General features: G+C 40.7%; 1 pseudogene; it reads right to left on the reverse strand.

Annotated features, from left to right (window-relative positions):
- LOC137017127 (interferon-induced very large GTPase 1-like) overlaps positions 1–16,986 on the reverse strand; it is a 32,872-nt pseudogene that overhangs the window by 6,051 nt on the left and 9,835 nt on the right.

Here is a 16,986-nt window from a genome sequence, read left to right on the forward strand (position 1 = left end):
CGTCTAAGGGCCCGAAGATCACGGGCATCCAGTATGGTTTTCCGGCCTTGACCCTTATGCGCAGAGATTGTTCCAGATTCTCTGAATCTTTGGATGATATTATGCACTGTAGATGATGATAACTTCAAACTCTTTGCAATTTTTCTCTGAGAAACTCCTTTCTGATATTGCTCCACTATTTTTCGCCGCAGCATTGGGGGAATTGGTGATCCTCTGGCCATCTTGACTTCTGAGACACTGCCAGTCTGAGAGGCTCTTTTTATACCCAATCATGTTGCCAATTGACCTAATAAGTTGCAAATTGGTCCTCCAGCTGCTCCTTATATGTACATTTAACTTTTCCGGCCTCTTATTGCTACCTGTCCCAACTTTTTTGGAATGTGTAGCTCTCATGAAATCCAAAATGAGTAATATTTGATTAAATATTTGGCATGACATTTCAAAATGTCTCACTTTCAACATTTGATATGTTATTTATGTTCTATTGTGAAAAAAAATATACTTTTATGAGATTTGTAAATTATTGCATTTCTTTTTTTGTTCACAATTTGTACAGTGTCCCAACTTTTTTGGAATTGGGTTTGTATAAACACTGATCAGCGAACATAAACAGAAGCTCAACCGAACCTGCTTGACTTGAGAACAAACCTCTTGCTGAAGTTCAAACTTGCAGCGTAACACACAAGAATGCACCTCATTGATTTTTGAGGAAGCTAAAACATGCTGTGTAACATGAGAATGAACCTTACTGGTTCTTGTGGAAGCTCAAATGTGCTGCTTAATAAGCAAAAATAAACCTCACTGGTCCTTGCGGAAGCTCAAAACTGCTTTGTAACACAAGAATGAACATCATTGGTTCTTGTGGAAGATCAAACCTGCTGTGTAACCCTAGAATGAAACTCATTGGTTCTTGGGGAATCTCAAGCGTGCTGCATGACACACCAGAATGAACCTCATTGGTTCTTGCTAATGCTCAAATGTGCTAACACAAGAATTAATTGGTTATTGTGGAAGAGCAAACATGCAGCATAACACAAGAATGAACATCATTGGTTCTTGTGGAAGCGTGCTGCATAACACATGAGAATGAACCTCTGGTTCTTGCTGAAGCTCAAACGTGCTGTGTAACACATGAGAATGAACCACACATGTCAAGCGAACATGCTTGAGCTTCCATTTACCAAAAATAATAATAATAATTATAATTGTGGCCGAGGGCCATGAGAACAGAGCAAGGCCAGTGGCTTGATTGAAAATGAGCATCATCTTTGTGCCACACCGGTTTCGTATCTCTCATGGAGGAGCTTCGGAAGCATAAAAGGAGGAGTGGTGATGGTGAAGGACGAGAGAGGACCAGACCTGGACTTTACGTGATGTTTTGTTTATGTGTGTACTCCCTGCTGAAAAAAACAGCATATGCTGGTTAAGGTAGGTTTTGAAGCTGGTATGCTGGTTTGAGCTGGTTTATGCTGGTCAAGTGCTGGTCCTATGCTGGTCCATGCTGGTCCTATGTTGGTCTATGCTGGTCCATGCTGGTCATATGCTGGACCATGCTGGTCCTGAGCTGGTACTGAGCTACTTGACCAGCATTAACCAGCTCAAACCAGTATACCAGCTTCAAAACCTACCTTAACCAACAGTGTTTATTTTGATATTAAAGTGTTTAAACATTCGCTGATTCCCGCCTCCTTCCTCCCTTATCAACGAACTGTGTTACAATAACAATTTGTTACTTCGTTACATTTATGTAGCGTTGTTGTTGTTGTTGTTGGCACTCAAAGTGCTTTACATGGAAAGGGGAATATCCTCAACCACCATTATTGTGCAGCATCCACCTGGATGATGTGACGGCAACCATAGTGCACCAGAAAGCCCACCACACACCAACTTATTGGCAAACCAATATGTGAGCTAATTAATGTTTCTATGTGAATAAAAGCCTAAATTCAACTTAACCCTTTGAGCGGTACGGTCCCACATATGGGATTTTTATTTCTGTGCCCCTGGGCGTACGGTCCCACATATGGGATTTCGAACGTTCAGTGATGTCACATAACTGCTAGACAGTGCCGCGTTAAGCCTTCACGGGGCCCTGGGCTGACGAACGCAAACGTTTTTTTTCAGAAAACCAATATGACTCATTTAAATCTCTGTACTTACATTACTGCATGCATAAGTTTCAGAAGCACTCAATTCACTTTCACATGGGCTATTGTACAGTACACACACGGTCCGTGCCATCACAAAAATTGGGCTGCACGCGGACGGGGAGCGCGGACGTCTGCGAACCCTCCTGATGACGAAAATTACGCGATGCGAACGCCCGAAGTATACCTTGGTTGGTGTTAAGCCTGTAATAGCGGGCCACCAATCCACCCAGGCCCATATGCACGTTCAAACCCAGACGCTACGCCACTGTCCTGGTTGTATTCCGGCGTGCGTGTCCGCTGCGCCTGTGACTATTGATTCGGGTGTGACGACGATGCGTTTTAAAACGCAAAAGAGGATTGTCTCGCGGGCCCCCCAGTGGTCGGGGCCCTGGGCTGCAGCCCATGTTGCCCATTAGGATAACGCGGCCCTGCTGCTAGATTCAAACTGTCACTCTGGCTGTGAGACGGACGCGCGCAGCTCTTATCATATATCACAACTATGCAGTGTTTTCAGACACATAACTTTCTTTTAAGGTTTCAGACATTTAAAAACGCATAAGCACCATTAAAACAATATATTTCAAGTTTATAAAATACACACTGATGTCAGTCATCAGTGGAAGGAGCAATTACAGTCCATTCAAATACAATTTGCCGACATTTATTCATATCAGACACACATAATGGGCCCAAGTAACTGTAAAGTTTACTCTATTATTCTTCCAGTTCACCAGCCACTTACTTGCATATATTTCGGGAGAAACTGATGTATTCACCTGCTGTAAATCCGACTGACAGGACTCTGTGAACTGCAGCGCAAACTAAGATGGCGGCGCCCATCTTGCGTTATAGATCAAGATAAAGATCATTTATAAAGGTTTTTAAACGACAAAACACACTCACTCACACATATTTGAGGATCGGAATATCAGATAGTTGATGACATGGTAAGCAAGTGTGTGAATATTTTAAATAAACAAGGAAAAACAAAATAATAGCGATCCATCTGTCATACAGTGTTATTGTGGCTGCGTTCAGCGCTCGTGACACGCATGACGCGTCGCTATGGAAACATTAAAGGCAAACGTTCTAAAATAACGGTCGCCTTAAAAACTCACTCTGGGGGGACAGTTAGAATATTTTAAACTCACGCTTGAAAGGGTTAAATTTAAATTGTTCATTATATAAAGTGATCATGTCTCTTCAAAAAATGTGTACTAAACCACTCAATTCATATCGATTAGTTGTATCTCTTTATGAACTTTTCGAAACATAAAAGTGTTAGTATAGCTGTCTATGAAGGGACATATTTCATCAAAAAGATCTTCATTTGTGTTCTGAAGGCAAACAAAAGTCTTCTAGGTTTGGAACAATATGATGGTGAGTAATTAATGAAAGAATTTTCATTTTTGTGTGAACTATACCTTTAATTTCTAGGTTATTTGTACTTTGCTGAAAAACACACTTGATTCTAATTAACAACTGATCATTGAAGTGGCAATAAGAGAGTTAGTTCAAATATTTCAATTACATAATGTATTTATTGTCAGCTGATATTTGAAGAATGATCATCATACCTCTGTGATGACTCTGATCACGTCACTGTCTACAGTGTAGTTGGGTTTCCCCAGCGCTGCACATTTGATCTCATACTCAGTTTCTGCTCTCAGATCAGTCAGAGTAACTGTGTCTTGATCCTTCAGCACAGGTTCAGATGTCCAGACTGTGTCCTGCTTTGCTTTATACAGTAATCTGAGCTCCACTGTAGCAGGACATGATGGAGGAACCTTCAGAACCACATTCTGACCTTTGACCTCTTCAGTGATCGGACAGGCTGGTTTGGATGGAGGAGTAAAGCAAACAGCTTCATCACATTCACTTCCGTACAGAATAATGCAGGAACCAGGATGATTCTCCATTTCCTTTGATGACACAATGAACCTGTCTTGTTCACAGCTGTTTGAATTGATCAAGTTCTTAAATATCTTCAAGTTGCTCCTCATGGCATTTTGGATCTCAGGAGTTAGCCAAGACTTTCGCTTGAAATCAGGGCTCGTCACATCAGTTTCTCCTTGTGTTGAAGGACTCAGATAGGTGGTTTGTTGTTGAAGAAGCACATCTGAGCAGTTCAATGATGTGAATGTGTAGCTGACCAGATTCCCAACCTCCAAATCCATCTTGATGAGATCAATGTTGTCTTTTACCTCAACGTCTTTCAGCTGTCTGATGATTGTTTTAATGATGTCAGACTCTCTTTCTCTCTCTTTCAGCCATTCTGTGAGGTCACTTCCTCTGAATGGAGATTCATCATGTTCTTGTAGAAGATCATTCAGTGCAGTTTCCTTGATCACATTCCCACGGATGTTTGGCAGCAAAGAGCCGAGTTTCTTCATGAGTCTCAACTTGTACATGTAGCAGTTTTGCTTCATTTTCTGTATTTTATCATGAAATGCAGCAAACGTCAGAGCTGGCAAATCTTTCAGAAAATCACTCCATTTCATCTCGGCTGTATTTAAACTCTCAATCACTGATTCAATCTTTATGGTTAAATCAATGCTCTATGAAGTTTTGAAGTTCTCGAGTGAAGTTTGTCCAGAGGATTAAGCCAAACTCTCAGTGGAATCCCACTGTCTTGTTTTTCTCCCAGCAGTTTTGGAAGATCAGCAAAAACCCTCAATGCATCTTCAAAAGAGGTCGGGTTAGACGGTAGCTGGAAGTCGCCATAAAATGTACAAGTGAATTTTCTGACTGCAGTTTGCTGACTGTGATTCACATTTAGATCAGCATTTGCACCCACTGAAACGATGCCCTGCAGTTTCTCAAGAGCCACTTTCACTTCTCCGTCTACTCTGCTTTTGTCCTCATTTGAAGAAACTTCTCTGTCAAACACAAAGCAGGCGTCTGCTCCATACAGTATTGCTGTAACTACATGTGTGGCTGTATCATTGTCATCATCAGGAAGATTTTCAGAAGGCAAATGATTTACAGTCAGTTCTTCAAACCTGCTGGTTGAATGATAATGTAGCGTCAGTCTTTGCTGTTTGAAAGACTTCTTGATGTCATTGAGATATTTTGCTGCTCCGCTAACATGGATGAGATCACCTAAAAGACTCAGTTTAGGTCCACCATCAATATTCAGTAATTTAGATTTGTCCTGAATGGAGTCGGAAGCTGTGACTTTGAATCCTGTATTAATTTGGGCACAAGAGCAAATATTCTGCTGCAGCTGTTCTTTGTTCCAAAGTCTAATACCTGTAATAGGAAAAATGTGTTTTAACTCTCAACAGTGAATTTATTAGAATCACATTTCACATCAGAATTTTTTTTTTTCAGTAAATCACAACAGTATTTAAAATATTTAGGTACCTGGTATTAATGCGTCCTTTCTGCAGTCATACAGCATGCCGAGCTGGAAGGGTCTCCCAAGAGCTGCTGTTTCAATCGCATTCACTCCCACTGAATCCATGCTAATTACAAGGAGAAACAGATCTGTGAGGTTACAGTTACTGTCTGTGAAATCACATATTAAAAGCTACTGACAATGTTCAGTGTTAGTCTGCTACCTGGGTCAAGTATAAAGAGAGATAGGTGGAGAAAAATTCACATACCTGGCAGGTTTGAGCTTGACGAGGTATGTTGATTTGATCTTGTTTGGTAGCAGATTGAAATCTTTTGATAGGCCATGTTGAAGTATTCTTTTTGTAGAGGAATGTGAGGAATGTGCTCTGAGGGTCTTATTTGAAGTTATGGTGTTGGTGACTATTTGTCCACCCCACCACACACACACACACACACACACACACACACACACAATTTTACAGATAGCAGACCAACATTGAATTAAAAAATTAATCAAGTTTGAAACTTAACATTGAATTTTCATCAGGTTTGCACCATAAAATAATGTTATTTCAATGAAAAAAAAAAAAGATCAAGATGGACTTAAAATCAATAATTGTTCAACTTAAATTAAATCACTTGTATCTAATCAACACTGAAACAATATCAAATAAACCTTGCTAAATCTACAGCAGGATTCAGTGTTGGTCTGTTATCTGGGAATGTTGCTATTGTTATTGTTAAAGGTTTAGTTCACCCAAAAATGAAATTTCTGTCATTAATTACTCACCTTCATGTCGTTCCAAACCCGCAAGACCTTCTTTCATCTTCAGAACACAAATTGAAATATTTTTGATGAAATCTGAGGGTATCTAAACCACACATCACAAATATCTTAATTTGTGTTCTGAAGATGAATGAAGGTCTTACAGGTTTGGGATGATATGAGGGTGAGTAATTAATGAGAGAAATGTAATTTTTGGGTGAACTAACCCTTTAAATGGTATAAAAGAGATTCCACATAAAGTTTGCAGTGGGGAAACAACAAACAACTTATTAAACTGTGCAATGCACTGTTTAATAACAGTTTAATGCGTTCAAATTTTAAAGACGTGGCGAGGCGCTGAGCTTCGCGTCCGGTGTGCGAGCCCCTTCAGTCTTTTGCCACTCAGTGGGCGTGACCGCAGTCGTAACGGTCGACGGTGACGTCATGTACATACCCTCTATAGAGGGTATGCATCGATGTCACTTTCCCGCCAGAACAGCTGGACTGAGTGGTAAAAGAACCTGCTGCATGACTGGATTTAATAGGGGAAACTGCGAAAACGCGAGTAAAACAATTACACTAAATGTTGGGCTCAATAGTGTTCCTTACAGCTTGTCAAAGAAACCTAATCCATGGATATTGACATGCAGCCAGGAGTCGTGTTTCCTGACATTTATATGTGCCTGATTTATACGCCGGAGAAATACATAAAGCAAATCTGCCTGTCAATATTTTATATAACTACAATATAGATGGAAAAAATGGATCGACTTCTTTCAGCTTGTTAAACATTTATTTGGACATTTTCTACCATATGATGGCTGAAGCAGCAGCGCATGACACTGTTCTCATGGTAACCAGATCAACACTGTAAACAGAATTCTACAAAACTGAAGTGAAAACATCAAATTACCATTCAGTGGGATAAAATAGCTTCTGTTCCCTGCAAACGATAGGAAGAATGTGAATATTTAACCAACTCAAAAACAAATAAGGTAAGCAGGTATCCATATTTATTTCAGTATCAGCAGATGCAAAACGCTATAAAAGGTGACAACTTTTTAAGTTAAAAACGGTATAAGTTATGTAAACGATATAAACACCTTCTGTGTTCTCGGTTTGATCGATTTGAGCAACCATAAACGATGCAAAACATACAAATTTTGAGATTTTGATAGGATTCCTATATAGAAAAGTCAGTCCCTGCCCTCCAGCTGCATTTTGCGTGCAGCAGTGACATCATGTGCACTGCAAACAACCTATTGCAGTGATCCATTTGCTTCCTTTTTCTGTAGCTTTCAGCAGTCTTTAAATATACACCTCAGGTTTTGTGTCAAAGCTATTTTTACAGTCAATCACAAAGCTCTTTCCCGGTTTGGAAGAGTTTTGTGTGTTTTTCGCGGCATTCATGCTGAAAACCAATGCTGCCGCTCAGTCTCTGTGCCACTCATGGGCGTAACCGCAGTCATAATGGTTGATGGTGACGTCACGTGCATATCCTCTATACATCGGACGTCCGTGTTCGTGCACCATCTGTATGACGTAATTTTCGTAATGCAGAGGGCTCACTGCTGGCCGCACACCCCGTCCGCGTGCAGCCCAAATTTAGAGACCACGCGGACGGTGCGCATGCAAGCAGGACAGAAGAGTCCACTAGGTGGCAAAATGCACAGTACTGAGCACAATGTGCAGCGGTCGAAGTGTGTAAAGAGCGATTCAAAAACAAGACGAGTAAACTCAAATGTATGCTTTCTCTCATTTTTGATTCCTGTTCTCTTCTGAACTATGTTGCAATGGTGGATGCACTATTTTTCTTCTCCAATCCTGCCCAGCGAATTTCCAGTTGATGACACGATGTCTGGTAAAAGTATAGAAAAAATTGTACTGTGCATGTATCAAACTCGGTCATCTGCGCGCATCTGTGGTTTTGTATACTTTGATAGATTTGCGAGACGCGTCCGGGCACGGAAAGTGAAGTATACCCAGGGCTTGAATCAGAGCCGGACGCGTTCAGCACTTTTCATATCACAAATATATGGTGTTTTCAACCACATAATATTTATTTTAGGTTTCAGGCATTTAAATACACATTTAAATACAAAACAAATCATTTAGAGTTTGTAAAATACACAATTGTTATGTCTATGGAAGCGACAATCCTTTCCATTATAATTAGATGACACGTTTGATTCATATCAGATATGTATGTAACTTTAAAGTTAAAGTCAGGTTTTCAGAAAAATGAAAATGTGTTTTGAGAAGGAAGTTAATAACTACAGAGCTACTTATACAATCACATATATCAACAATCAGCATATGAAACTCAACAATGGTGACATGCTTAATGCCAGCATACAAAAGTCATCCACGTCTCCCAGCATGCATTGCAGCATGAATAAATTATGTGGCTGAATTCTTTTACTATTTATGTTTGAATGTTTTTTGATTGTCAGCATTGTTGAGGTTTGAATGATGAATGTTGATGTCTAAGTGAGTCTCAATTTTTACACAAGGTACAGCAGGTTTTAAAGATGTCAAAGAGATTTCTTCAGTGTTATGTCATATATATCATAAAAGATGAATTTATTATTTTTTATTAATGCATCTCATGTTGAGCTGCACTTCTGTCAATTTCTTTCTTTATCAATGCAGAAAACACCTGCTGAATGAGAAATAAACGAATTGTTATGTACTTGGTAAGAAGAAAAGAGGCGTTTGAAATCTTTAATTAACAAAATGAAGTAGCATAACAGTACAGTTCATGCAGCACTGAGTGGAATGGTTATAACTCTCTTGCTTCTTTCTTCTCAACTTACACATAGCACAAACTACTACCACCATTTACTGGCCAATATGCACAAAAGAACACAGCATTAACAAAAGTCAAGGGTCAAGAGCCCAACTAAAACAAAACACTGATCACCATGATGGTGACTTAAAACAAAACATTTTCAAAAAATCATCAACTTCTAAATCTCTGTGAATTCTCAAAAGGAACTCTAGATGTCTGACAGAAATAAAGTCAGTCTGGTTAGTAATAGTGAAGCTGGTAATGCTGTTTGTGGTGTTGTTTAATCAGATCTTCAGAGATTTAATGTCTTTTATCTTCAGTTCATCTAAGGCTGTGGCTGAAGAAAGTTGTAGTTTGTGTTCTTATTTCTCTTTCTTTCAGTGCTTGAAAGAAAGAAAGAAAGAAAGAAAGAAAGAAAGAAAGAAAGAAAGAAAGAAAGAAAGAAAGAAAGAAAGAAAGAAAGAAAGAAAGAAAGTGTTCTTATTTTCTGGTGTAGAGCAATTTATTTTATACAGTTCTTGTATGCTTATTTCTTTCTTTCCCTTGTACTGATTTGATTTTACTGTAAATTGTGCAAATATAACTGCATTCTGTTCTGTTCCAGACATTAAGCCAGAGGGAAGTCCACTATAAATAATAATAATAATTATTATTATTATTTATTTTATTTTATTTTACTTTTCACTTAGGTTATTTGGTAATTGTGCGTTTAGTCAGTGGCATCTTTTGTTTTGTTTATCCTTGCCAAATCCTGAACAGACTGTTTCTAATCTGAGTGGTGTGACAAGTGAAAATAATGACAAGGAAATTGTAAAAACTGTTACAGGCTTCTTTCTTATTGTAATAGACTCCTCACTGGCCTGCAGCTCATTCAGAACAGCAGAAAATATGAACATATTACACCAGTCCTCAGGTCCTTGCACTGGCTTCTAGTTGCATATCGTCGCTGTCCGATGAAAACCACGTATGTCCATTTTGCCGATTTTGAGATTTTTCGATGGATTGAATGTCCAGGTTCATTTCCGTATACAGTATGCTTCACATATCTAAATGGCCAATGAAAAGTTGTGAAATCATGTCATCTGATTTTCACGTATATCCATTTGGTGTCAAAGCTGTCAATCACGCCGCGTATCTCCCGCCCTGTGGAAGCATCTCGCCGGTCTCGTGAAGTTTCATCGAAGCTCAGCACTGGATAGCCGAATAACACTGTGAGGTAAAGTATCAGCAAACGTTTGTTTTTGACAACTGTTCTCAAGTTTATTATATATTCACAACTATTATTTATCGGTAAATGGTCTAGACGAAGTAATTGTCACAGAATATTTTTATTTATTTTTATATTTGTGAACCTGGCTGACGAAAGTACGACATTGAAGCTCTCCACAGTTTAGTTCTAATCTAGTTCTTCACAGATTAGTTTGCTTGCTAGTATGTAAATAAACTCGGTCTCATTGATAAGATTCAAACTTTTTTTTTTCTTAGTCAAACTGATCAAATTATAGCCTGTAATGCTACTGTCATGATTGTCACTAGAACATGCCTCACTCATACTGCTATCACCGCTTGCCAGAGGCTGAGAATGTCCAGCACTAGAGTTATTTAATAAACTGAGCGTATTCATCTGTCAATATGAAACGCGACTTGGCCATTCTAATTAATGATCGGAAGAACGTGTATCGACCACCGTTACTGTAAAATATGCACGTATGTCGATTTAAACTCAATTTTGGTCAAATGTGGATTATATCATTACACTGGCAAGAATGTGGTTACATGTAAAGATGCCGTACCAAGTATGACAACGCTACATTCAACTGCTTTTGAAATACGGTGTTTTTTTTACTTCCTGAAAAGTAACCGTTTTGGACATACGTGAGTTTCATCGGGCAGCGACGATATATAATTAATTTTAAAGTACTGTTACTTGTTTATAAATCATTCAATGGCCTAGGACCTCAATACATTGCAGATATGCTCATAGGGTATAAACCGAAACCTTTATTTTTTTTGTTCTTCCTTGGAAAGACTGCTTCTAATTTGAGTGGTGTGATGGGTGAAAATAAAATCAAGGAAATGGCAAAAAATGTTACAGGCTTCTTTCTTTATTGTTCCTCCCTGAACTTAGACCAGGTTTGTAACACTACTGACCTCTAAAAATTGTAGGTAACTATAATAATAAAAAAGAAGCATTAATATCGTTTTGCAGAAATATCACAAAATTACACATTTGCCTGATTTATTTTTCAGTTTTTCAACTTCTTGTAGTAGTTCTTTTATTTCTTCTCCTTTCTGAACCTGCAGATCTTGATATTGTTTTTCCATTAGTTCATGTTGTCTCTTACGTTCATCCAGCATCTGTTGAAGCTCCTGAATGTGCTGCTCTTTTCTCTCTCTGAAATCATTAAATTCTTCTGCTTGTTTTCTGGCTTCATCTTCATGTTTCTTCTTCATGAGTTTTATCTTCCCTTCATGTTTTGGTTTCATTACTCTCTCTTTCTCTTCTTGTTCTTTTCTCTTCTTATCCTCTTCTTCTCTTTTCTTCATCTCTTCTTGTTCTCGTTTTAGATCTTCAATCATTCTCACCGATCTCTTTCTCTCTTCTTCTCGTCTCTCCTCATCATCTCGTTTTCTTCTCTCCCACTCCTCTTTTCTCTCTTGTTCCAGTTGTTCATAATATCTTTCCATTTCAGTTTTCTTTTCTTCATATTCTCTCTCTTTTTCTTCTCTCTCTCTTCTCTGTTTCTGTCTCTCCTCCTCTATCTTCTGTCTTTTTTCTTCTCTCTCTTTTTCAAATCTCTTTTTCATTTTCTCCAGTTCTTCTTGTTTTTCTCTCAGTTCTTTCTCGTGTTTCTCTTTTCTCTTTCTTTCTTCTTCCTCTCGATCACTCATCTGTTGTTTCTTTTCATCCTCCCATTCTCTCCGCTGTCGTTTAATTTCCTCTTGAATCTCTTTTTTGTCATTTTCAGCATCTTTTATTTTTCTTTCCCATCTTCGTCTTTCTCTCTCGTCTTGTTTGATCCTCTTTCTTTCCTCTGCATCTCTCTTTTTTATGTCTTTTTCCTGTTTTTTCTGTAATTCTGCAATAATACGCTCTTGTTTATTTTTCATCTTTTCTTGATCTTGTCTGTATTTCTCTTCTCTCTTTCTATCTTCTTCTTCTCTTTCTTTTTGTTGTTTTTCATACTGTGATCTCTGATTTTCAATCTCTCTCTTCATTTCTTCTATTTTTTGATGATATTCAGCTCTTTGCTGTTTTTCCTCTTCTGATTGTTTCTGGGTTTCAATCTCTCGAATCTTCTGTTCTGTTTTCTCTTTTTCTTCAAACTCTTTTCTGAGTTTTTCCTCTTTTTCTCTCAGTTGATTCAGCATTTTCTTTCTCTCCTCCTCTGCTCTTTGTTTCTCTTCCTCGAGTGTCTTCATCATGTCTTTCATTTCTCTCTCATATTTGGCTTGTAATTCTTCTTTCTGAGTCTGAATCTCTCTCTCTTTCTCTTTCAGTATTTCATCCATTCTCTTTTTAATGGACATCTCTGCCTCCTCAAACATTCTGTTAGTGAAGTATCGACCCTCATTAGTATTTTTCAGCTCTTCTATCATGTTTAACAGTTGAATCACTTGAGTTTTGTCTTGTTTTTCTTTGTTATTGAAAGATAGGAATCTGTTTCCACAATCTCTCATCAGTTTCTTCAGGTCTGCATTGTTTCCTCTCTTCACATAATCTTCTATAGACTCATTCCCAAGTTCGTCTCCTCTAGTGAACAGAATGATGCTGAACTGAGCAGCTTTATGTCCAAATATCTCCTTTATCAGATCCAAAGTGTCTGCTTCCACCTGGATGAATCTTCCCACAGTCAACACAATGACAAACACATGAGGTCCAGGTGACGACAGCGAAACACATTTCACTATTTCTTCCACCATTTCATCATTTGTCATTGTCGTGTCAAAGAGACCTGGAGTATCAACAACAGCGACTGATCGACCATCAACTTCACCAACTCCCTTCTCACAAACAGCCGTTACTGAATCCATGCTTGGTTGACTCACAAACTCATTTCTTCCCAGAATAGTGTTTCCTGTAGCGCTCTTTCCATTTCCTGTTCTTCCGATCAGCACAATCCTCAAAAACTTCAGATAATCTGAACATTCAGCACCTGAAATAATGTATGTATGTATTAATAACATTCAGGTCTATTTTTGGTGTTGTTTATTCCATATTTAATTCCATATTTCATCAATTCATAACATTTCTGAACCACCTGCTTAACCAACACAAAATAGGTGTAGAAACGTCTCAGGTTACGTATGTAACCATGGTTCCCTGAGAACAGGGAACGAGACTCTGCGTTTACCGCATATGGGGACCGTCACTCGTGACAGGTGTTCGAAATGCCAAGAATCACAACACTCCAATCCTATTAGCTGGCGACAGCCTATGATGTCATTACGGCGCGAACCGTGACGTATAAAGGGAGCGCCTGAGGAAGCAGTCAACACCTACTCGTCTTTGAGGGACTGTTCAGCAGGCAACCCGAAGCATGGCAGTGTAACTCAGAGTCTCGTTCCCTGTTCTCAGGAAACCATGGTTACATACGTAACCTGAGACGTTCCCTTTCAAAAGGGAACTCCACTCTGCGTTTACTGCATATGGGGAACGATATACCCACGCCGCCATGCTGGACGAGAGTGCATGCCAAATGTCTGAACAAAGAAAAGCCGGGAGCAACACTTCCCAAGGCTGTCAGTGACAGCATTCCCTATGGCCAACAGCCCAAGCTGAGCCTAAAAGAGGCCTTCCGAAGAAAGCCTTCCAAGGCTGCTCAAGGCGTCTGGGATCAGCAATCCGTGGAAAGTGGTCCCTTAAAGGGAATGTGGCCAGGAAACCAAACAGAACCCCGGCCAGTCACTAGAGGGGAACGAAGTCACCCCCAACGCCACCAAGGAGGCCGTACTAATCTAGTGAAAGCTAAACATAGTCTGGGCCAGCCCTGTCTGATACACAGAATCTCCAAAGCGCATACTTAAAAGAAGAGAGCAGATAAGAGCGACTGCGAAAGAGCAGTAAGCAACTCAAACCCACGCGCAGAGATGGGCATCCTGGAGAGCGGAACTCAGCTGAGCGCTAAAAACCCTCGTATTGAGGGGAGTATAATCCACTTGTCCTAGGATCTACTCAGCATCTGATTCAAGCACTGAGGAGGCTGTGCGCTAGAAAACCCTGGTACAGGGAAGCACAAACCAGCCTAGGGCTAGTCCGAACAGGAGACTTCATAGAAGTCTACAACCAATGACCAGCTTAGGGAGCTAAGCACAATTACGCAGTCAACCCAAAGGGAAGTACAGAGCTCAACCTAACAGACAGACCATACTGTAGGCACATAGTCATGGAGGCCGACCAGAAAGGGCCTACAACATAACTAAAGTTCTTACAAATGAACTAATATCACAACAAGAACCCAATTCATATGGTGGTATTCAGGATGGCCCATAAGGCCATTCGACTGAAAACAAAGCATGCTGAGCGCATGACCAACCAAGTAATTAGGTAGCTGTGAGTGCCCACGAAACAGCCCGTCCAACACATTCCAATGAGCAGTGTACTCGGTAAAAGCACCTTTTTACAGCGTACGCCATCACTAAAGAAGGCCCCATAGGCCATGTTATCAAGCTCCAGGCTAAGCAAACAGACTACAAAAGGAGGTCATAAGTCAGCCAGAGCCCTGGCCAGCCAGCGACATAAAAATCCCTTTTACTGTCTTCAGTAAAGAATGTCAAAGAAACGCAAAAGGTACATGCTAGCATGTTCCCAAAGGAGGCCCCACGGGCCTGCCTGTCACACGCGGTGTCAGCTAGCGGCCACTAAGAGATGGGCATCCTGGAGAGCGGAACTCAGCTGAGTGTTATAAACCCTCGAATCGAGGGGAGTATAAACCACTCATCCTAGGATCTACTCAGTCTCTGATTAAAGCACTGAGGAGGCTGTGTGCTAGAAAAACCCCGGTAAAGGGAGCACAAACCAGCCTAAGAGCCGGTTTCAGCCGGAAACTTCATTGTAGTCTCCAACCAATGACCAGCTTAGGGAGCTAAGCACGATTACACAGTCAACGCAGAGGGAAGTACGAAGCTCAACCTAACAGACAGACTGTACTGTGGGCACATAGTCATGGAGGCCGGAAAAAGGGCCTACAACATAACTAGAGTTCTTTTATAATGAACTAAGCATACCACAGAAACTCAACACATGAGGCAATATTCCAGGGTGGCCCGTAAGGCCAAGCACCAGAAACATAGCATGCTGGAAGCATGACCACCAAGAAATAGGTAGCTGTGAGTGCTCATGAAACAGCCCGTCCAACACAATCCAACGAGCAGTGTACTTGGTAAAAACACCTTTCTACTCTTTAATCAAGAGGAGTACAGCGTACGCCATCACGGGCTAAAGAAAGCCCCATGGGCCTATAACCTCAGCAGACATGTGGCATCAGCTCATGGCAGTGCGACCAATAAAGTTCTAGGAGCAAAATAGAACCGAGTAACAAACAAGGTAGCTACTTAGCTCAACTAGAGCTAAAGGAAACCAAGCTCAAGGAAGCAAATGCACAAAACCAGACAAACAGTTGGTTTTAACACAAAAACTCACCTTGAGAGGCAAGCCACTCAGAAAATGTACTCAGTAAAAGCACCTTTTACTCTCTAAGTGAGAGGAGTACAAAGCCAAACTCCAGCGTGACACATAGGAGGCCTGCGAAGGCCTACAACCCGTACACATGCGGCGTCAACTAGTGGCAATCATGACCCATCCATGGTGATGAGTCACATAGAAACCCACACAAAGCTATGCCAACATGCAGACTGAAAGGAGGCCCTGGTGGGGCCTTCGATCTCCATGAACACATGGCATCAGCCAGTGGTAGCATCATGACTAAGACCAGCCGGCAGGCCAAATACTCGAGAAAACCCTTAGGTAAGAGAAGTACACACTGCACCGCAGAACTCTGCGAGAGGCCTGAACTAGGGCCTACTCATACAGAGGTGGGTGTGGCCGATGGCGGAGTGAGTCATAAGACAAGACTCAACCATGGAATGAGTCTAGATATAACCAACCATGCTGGGCCAACACGGAGGCTACAAAGGAGGCCTGGCAAGGCCTACTACTTTAGCACCATGTGGTGCCAGCCAGTGGTCATATACAAGACCCGGGCTCAAAAAAGGGCCAGCACTAAACCCTAAAGTTTACTGAGGGTAAATAGCTTACACAATCTGAGCTTAGGTGTACACATTCCAACAGGCAATGTACCGAGTACACATAATGTGCTCTCATGGTTTAAGGAAGGCCTGCAAGACCTGCTACCTCAAACAACATTTGCATAAGCCTGAGGCAGTGCTAGGCTAAGTGAGCACCAACCCAGCTGGGCCAGCATAGAAAACTGAAAAGGAGGCCTGGTAGGGCCTACTACTTTCAGCACCATGTGGCTCCAGCCAGTGGTCATATAAAGGGCCCAAGCTCAAAGGGGACCAGCTCTAGACCCAACAAGCTAATTGTGGGTAACTAGCTACACAACCTGAGCTAAGCCTACACATTCCAACAGGCAACATACATAGTATACACAAACATGCTATCATGGTCTAAGGGAGGCCCATAATGCCTACCACCTCAAACAAACATGAGCATAAGCCTGAGGCAGTGCTAAGATACATGAGCCAACTCGTGACCGTAAACCAACAGCGCCCGAGAAACAAGCTGTATAAGAAAGAGGCTACCCAAAAAGAGCCAACAATCTAACAGCATACGTAAAACAGCTGCTGTGGTCATGATCGACTGGAAGCTAACAGAGATCATACTATTCTAACCAGAATAAGTCTCTCTATACTCAACCTGAGTGTGCAATCCAACAGGTGATGCACTCAGTGAAACACAAACTCCTATTTTTATTGTA

Source organism: Chanodichthys erythropterus, chromosome 3 (assembly GCF_024489055.1).
Source record: "Chanodichthys erythropterus isolate Z2021 chromosome 3, ASM2448905v1, whole genome shotgun sequence".
NCBI classification, from domain to species: Eukaryota; Metazoa; Chordata; class Actinopteri; order Cypriniformes; family Xenocyprididae; genus Chanodichthys; species Chanodichthys erythropterus.